Source organism: Pholis gunnellus (genome assembly GCF_910591455.1).
Source record: "Pholis gunnellus genome assembly, chromosome: 13".
In the NCBI taxonomy this organism is placed as follows: domain Eukaryota; kingdom Metazoa; phylum Chordata; class Actinopteri; order Perciformes; family Pholidae; genus Pholis; species Pholis gunnellus.
Genome location: NC_136540.1, coordinates 10,018,638 through 10,025,221, shown reverse-complemented (window position 1 = coordinate 10,025,221; position 6,584 = coordinate 10,018,638).

Sequence of the window (6,584 nt, the reverse complement as noted above, 5' to 3'; positions counted from 1 at the left end):
TCAAAAAACTGGCTGTGATTCAGAACTAGAAAATTCTATATTTTAAGACTATAGGAACTAAAAAAAGGAAGTAGAATCAATGCAATATCATTTTGTTACTGAATGCGTGGCAACAGGAAAAAGAAGACTTAAAAGGCCTTGTCTAATTTTATTGAGAAATGGTATCAGTAGGAATGTGTGCATATTCTATTCATGACTATTTGAATATCCACTGTATCATTTTATTATCAAACATTTTTAAAAGAATTGTTGCGTTTTTGTTACCTTAGAATAAGCCGTTTATATCAACATACGGAGTGGGTCATCTTCAAGGAGCGGGCCACCACGTTTCTACAGTAGCCTAGAACGGACAAACCAATCAATGACTATGTAGAGCCATTCAGCATTTTGACGATTTCGCATTGCCCACCACAGTTCTCCTACAAGCTTGGCACACAGAAGAAGTTTCAGTTGTTTACAATCTACAACCCCACCGCTAGATGCCGCCAAATCCCACACACGGCACCTTTAAGTCCAATCGAACTAACTTTCCCATGATGAAACTTATCAGCCGAAGGGGCAATACATGGCCGAGGACTATTTAAGTATTCTGTAGCTCTGCCTAAGTTCACAGTCAAGCACCAGCAGCATAAGTCTGCCTACAAATAGCACTGGCGGTGTACTTTTTGTCCTAACAGAAAAACCTCTACATGTAGTCTTCAGTCAACCGACCCAAAAGTGAGGCCCTAGTCTTCAGAACTAACAGCACATGAGAAGTGTTAAAGGAATCCGAGCATGACCATATCCTTTTAGATGCAACTAGGACAAATACACGAGTGGTACATCCTGAATATTTTTGGTTGTGTGTGTGTGTGTGTGTGTGTGTGTTAACTCCTGAACATGAGCTAAATAGATGCAGGGAATAGTGGCAGTTAGGCTTTAGCTCAGTGTGAGTTTACTCTTTAGTGTTATTGTCATTAAAAGTAGAGACTTACTGTGACCAACCGAGAGTTCACACACAGACCTCAATCACATCCCATTCCCTAAACCCACAGGCATGCCCATATATTGCACAAATGCTCTATATATTGTGATAGGGGCTAAGGAAATGGACTTCTATTCCCTGTGGCAAAATTTGATTTACTGTTCTATTTAAATGGCCACAGTCTTTCAGAGAGGTTGGTGTTGTAGCTAAGCCTGGGGGTGTTTAGATACATCAGGCTGTAAAGCATCCATTTAACATACAATGCAGAAGGCACACGGAATAGAGGAAAGCACTGCAATTAGCGCATTCAAATCATACTCATGCATTTAAATCCAACATTTGGGTCCTGTTTTGATATGTTTCCTCTATCATGACAATGTTTCACATTCCCTTTTTGTTGTTTGTTGAGCAAAACTGCAAAGCGTTGTACAGCACAGCTGTAGTTTTAGCCAGGCTGTCAGTGTGGCTCTGTGTATATCGAAGTCGGTCGGTCGATCAGTCCACCACTTTGGTCCAGACTGAAATGCTAACAAGCAAATGACTTTTTAAACATTGTTATTGTGAGCAAGTTAGAATGCTGACGGTAGGATTTAGCTCATAGCACTGCAGCCCCACAGAGTCGCTCACATGGCTGTAGAGTACAGGTGGGAAGTATTCAGATATTTTACTCAAGTAAAAGTATCAAGACTTACAGTGTAAACAAGTAAAAGTCCAGTCAAACTCATACTTGAGTAAAAGTAATAGCATCAAAAGTAAAAGTTCTCACTATGCAAAATGGACCATTTCAGAATCATATTACTGGATAATAATTATTGATGCATTAATGTATAAATCACTAAATCACAACTATGTTGCAACTGGTAAAAGGGGTGAGGGGTAGTTTGTATTGCTTTATATACTGCTGGGTTGCTAAATTTAAAGTAATATATCATTTATATGTTGTATTGATAATAAAAATGTTCAAAGTAACTTGTAACTAATGCTGTCAGATAATGTCGTGGAGTAAGAAGTGCATCATTTGACTCCAAATTGCACTGGAGTAGAAGTTTAAAGCAGCGTAAAATGGAAATATTCAGGTAAAGTACACGTGCCTTCGAATTGTACTTGAGTACAATGCTTGAGTAAATGTACCACTTCTGCAGACGCTTACAAGGTTGTCTTGATATCTTCGCCGACATTCAGAGAGACACATTTTTTTAAGTTACTGGACTGCCTGTCCCTTCTCTGCTTCAGCTGTAGTATTTACTGCAGTGAGTATATCAAAATCCGATACAGGCTGGTTCTGCTTGTCCACATCAATCATCAGAATGGCTCAGCTGATAAACAAGTGATATGGCCTGGTGCAGTGCCACAAACTAAGTGACAAAGCATCAGATCCTTGAAGTTTTTACACAATTAGGTAAATCCTGATTGCCAATTACTTTGATTTGTAATCCTAAAGGTATTTAATGAGCTCATTTAATGGTGCCATGGAGCATGATAGAGAATGGTAATTGGTTTTTATAAGAAGTGTAAAAATCAAGGTGTGCTTGTGAAGTGGGTGGAGCCATTTCAAGAACATATCCTACAAAAGAAGTTCAGGAAAGAATCTCGAAACCCCAGCTGTAGATACATAAAAGACACATGGAGTTTTGAAGTGAGATGTTTTGGTGCTGGCAGCTCCCCTCTTAATGATCATCCACTGATAATGATGTATTTATGTACATCCATCTTCAAGGGTAAAGCTAAAAAAAAAAAAGTGTGTTCACTGGCCATGCAGCTTTTTTTGCAGCTGTAAAAGTGGACGTCTCACACTCCAGTTCTAACAAGGTCAAAGCTGTCAGGAAAGAGTGAGACCGGGGAACTAATATTCTCCAGGAAAAAGAGTCATCCCTCACACACACACACAGCAGACGGAGGGCTGGAGGAGAGAGAGAGGAGGGAGGAACAGTGTGAGACCGAGAAAAGAATGGAGATGAGCGAGCAGAAGGGGAGAAGGGAAGATTAGGACAGTCAGACGGGGAAGACGGAGAGAGGAGGCAACTAGATAATGGAGAACTGGAACAGGGAGTGGGGGGAGGACGAGTGTAGCTGACTGCCCTACCCTAAAGCAGTGATGATATGACAGTTGTCTGAGGCCAAATCGGAGGCCAACTCATTCCACTGATGAATGCCTCTGGCTTTACCAACCTTCACACTGAGGGATGAATGCACAACTACTTTCTCGCTCTTTTTCTGTATCTAAGAGAACGACTCTTTTGTAACACGTCCGTTTTAGATAAGTCACAACTGAGCCATCATTGTACATTCCCAACAAAAGGAGACTATTATTGGCTTACTGAAACATAAGTCATTCCCCCATGCTGTGGTCCTACCCAGCTTGTATCTCTGTGACATTAGCGTGACTAGTCAGCAGCACTCATGTACACCCACATGCCCTGCTTGTCATTTCCTGCATGTATTCAGCTAATGGCTAATAAATAAAACAAATCAAGCTTATGTCAATGGAATGATAATTCAACATCAATTACCCCCTGCACAACTAGGACACTTTAGTATATTTCACTGAGCCGGGAGCAGAGGGAGGGGGAGAGAGAGATACCTGAAACCAATGCTGCAAGTGGGCTAATACTCACATTATGTCTACATTATCTCACTGTGCAATAGAGCCATATCAAGGCTGGCAAAATAACAAGGTAATCAATTAAGTTAACCATGCAATTAAGTTAATTAATTGCTTGTATGCCCAGGAGTTTCCTTGGGCTTGTGCTGTGGACCACATTTCCACACTGGCCAGTGATTAGATTACAGAGTCAGTAATGCCATTTCAGGCTCAAGTGTAAGAGAAGTGGAGTCCCACTGGTTGCTGTAAGCCTCCGTCCCAAAATTAACCGCACAAGGCAAACGACTGCATCTGCAACATACATAAGGAGGTTGTCTGTAGGGACAAAGCTTCCAAAGGATTGAGATACTTTCTCGAAGCCAATGTTATATAGAATTAAATCTCTTTTTGATAGAATCTTCATAAAATGAAAGATCATACGCCCGCAGTGTAGTGTACTCTTGTCTTCTGAGGAGGATGTAAAGCAAAATTGCTTCGGCATCTAACAGACGAATGTATTAGATACTTTGCTTACTGTGCACAGATACACAGTCGATAGACACGACACAGCAGGCCTTTCCCATCCGACAGACCCAAGAAGAGACGTCAGCGTTGAGATGGTGTTTATTTCAGATTCCCTTTTATGAGTGTCTGTATGAACTGTTAGCCTGCCTTAAAAGGCAATGGTCACACTGTGGGGAACATGGGGAACTCCTTTGTATATATGGCCAGCATACTGACACTCGCGGGTAAGAAAATACATTTTCAAACAGTCAGAAATCTGTAGTGAAAACAGTGCAGTGCAAATACAACAAAGGAAGAAAACACCACTTAGGCCCAATTTTCACAACAGACACATTACACCTTTTCACAGCCTGATTCTGTGAAATTGTCATGGCTTCCTATCTTCAGCCAAACATCCAAGCTGCCTAACTGCAACTTTAATTGTCCTTTTGGTATTGTCACATATTCAGTTTGTATTTCATGTTTTAAACGAGGACAGATGCATTAGTGTTGAAACCCAAAAGTCTGATGCCACATTTGTGGCTCAACTAAATTGTAGCAGTTTGTACATACATGAGTTTTTGATAAAAAAAAGAAGAAGAAGAAGAAGGGAAAACAAAGTAGCACATTTTGATTGAAGAGCATATTGTTACATTCCACATGCATTTTTATGGTTTATACTTGTTGTTTCTTCTCTGTTTCCACTTTTGTCAAATCATGTTGACACAAGCAAGCTCGGTACGCATTCATCTCAATGATAGTTCTGAATATGCTAATCAGAACTTAATTGGTGTTTCATGATTACTCAAACCGAAGTAAACAATCACCTCAAATCCCTCATCTGTTTGTACGTTCATCTCGCTGCCATTTTAATTGACTACAAGCTAAGTTAAGGTCCTGGAAATGCGGTTCTTTTAAAAAGGAACAAACAACGAAAGACTGAGCCCACCGTCTTAACTCCAAAACACGTCGATGATACGTTTCAACCATGCAACACACTTTTACACAAAAATCGGTCGTGTCCTTATTGTATCGTTATGTTTGGTTTCGCTTGCTCAAGAGAACAGAAAATTGCACACTTTATAAAACATCTTTTTGTTTGCACATTTCTCAGAGTGGATATTTTCCCTTTGGGCATGTAAAGTGTTTTAACTTCAGACGTACAAAACACACACACACACACACACACACACACACACACACACACACACACACACACACACACACACACACACACACAGTAAACAGATTTGAAGTCATTCAGATTTGTCCTCCTCTGTTTGTCTGCCAGGAATCTTGTGCTGTTTCTTCATGCATTATTGAAGATAAGAGACCCTGTCATTACTGTAATGTGCTGTGTTTGAGCACCGTGCTACCACACTAGACATCTTGGTCGGATTTTACCAGAACAGAATGTGTCCGTGTCCCTCTGTCCCATTTTCGCTTGTATTATAATGAACACGCTGACAGTCAAATTAGCACGGTGTTGCTGTCGTAGCATGCTTCAGCGACATGGCTGCACAGCTGTCCAACTGTGATAGCGCACCACACTCTGTTCGAGGATCACAGTACAGCCAAAGCAACACAGAGGATGTTGTGTTGTGTTGTAAGCTGAATGTACCTTTATTCGGACTCCATTGTTGATCCTTTCTAGTAATTCTATTCCATTTTAAGGATTTTTTTTTTGAGAGCCTCTTTTCAAAATAAGAACGTTTCATTGCCTTATTTTAGCCACTTTAAAAAAAAAAGATTAGGCTCACACAATTTGACAAGTATAGAAAACGGGATATCAGTGATGACCACAGTTAACGTGTACCACGGTTTGTTTGTGGTGTTCAATAACGAACATCCAGGAATGTAAGTCGCACTGACAAAACGTTTAGTCCTTTTGTGGATATATATACACGCACCATACAGATGCAGACACACACAGACACACACACACACACACACACACACACACACACACACACACCTATTCACACCATATTTCAGTCCTTGTACAGAAGGTGAGGGAAGTGGGGAAAAAAAGCTCATTTTAATAGAGACCCCCTGAGTAAGCTTCACTCTAACAGTCTAACACATGGCTCCTATTTTTACACACGCACACACACACACACATACACACTACACAGGACAGACCATACTCTTTAATAAGCTCCCAAGGGTTATACTGTTATTGTTGATTTCCATGCCGAAGACACAACGATGTACATAATCAACTTCACATGTAAGCAGGCACAGACACTCTGCCCACACGCATGAATGCATGAACACTGGCAGAACCACAATCAGATACTCCTTGCTCTGCTTTTGTATCACAAACACACACTGTACAGTATCTAGATTCCAAACAACAGTCTGTCAAATCATTCCCATGTACCTGAATATAAACCTGAAGTCTGTGATATAGCGATGCGATTTGTATTGCAGTAGTAAGAGTCTATTCAGAGAGAGCTCATAGGACGAGTATTTAAACTGAGACTGTATAACTCTTTTCCTTTTGTTTAGTCTGAGATAAATCAGTTAATAGAG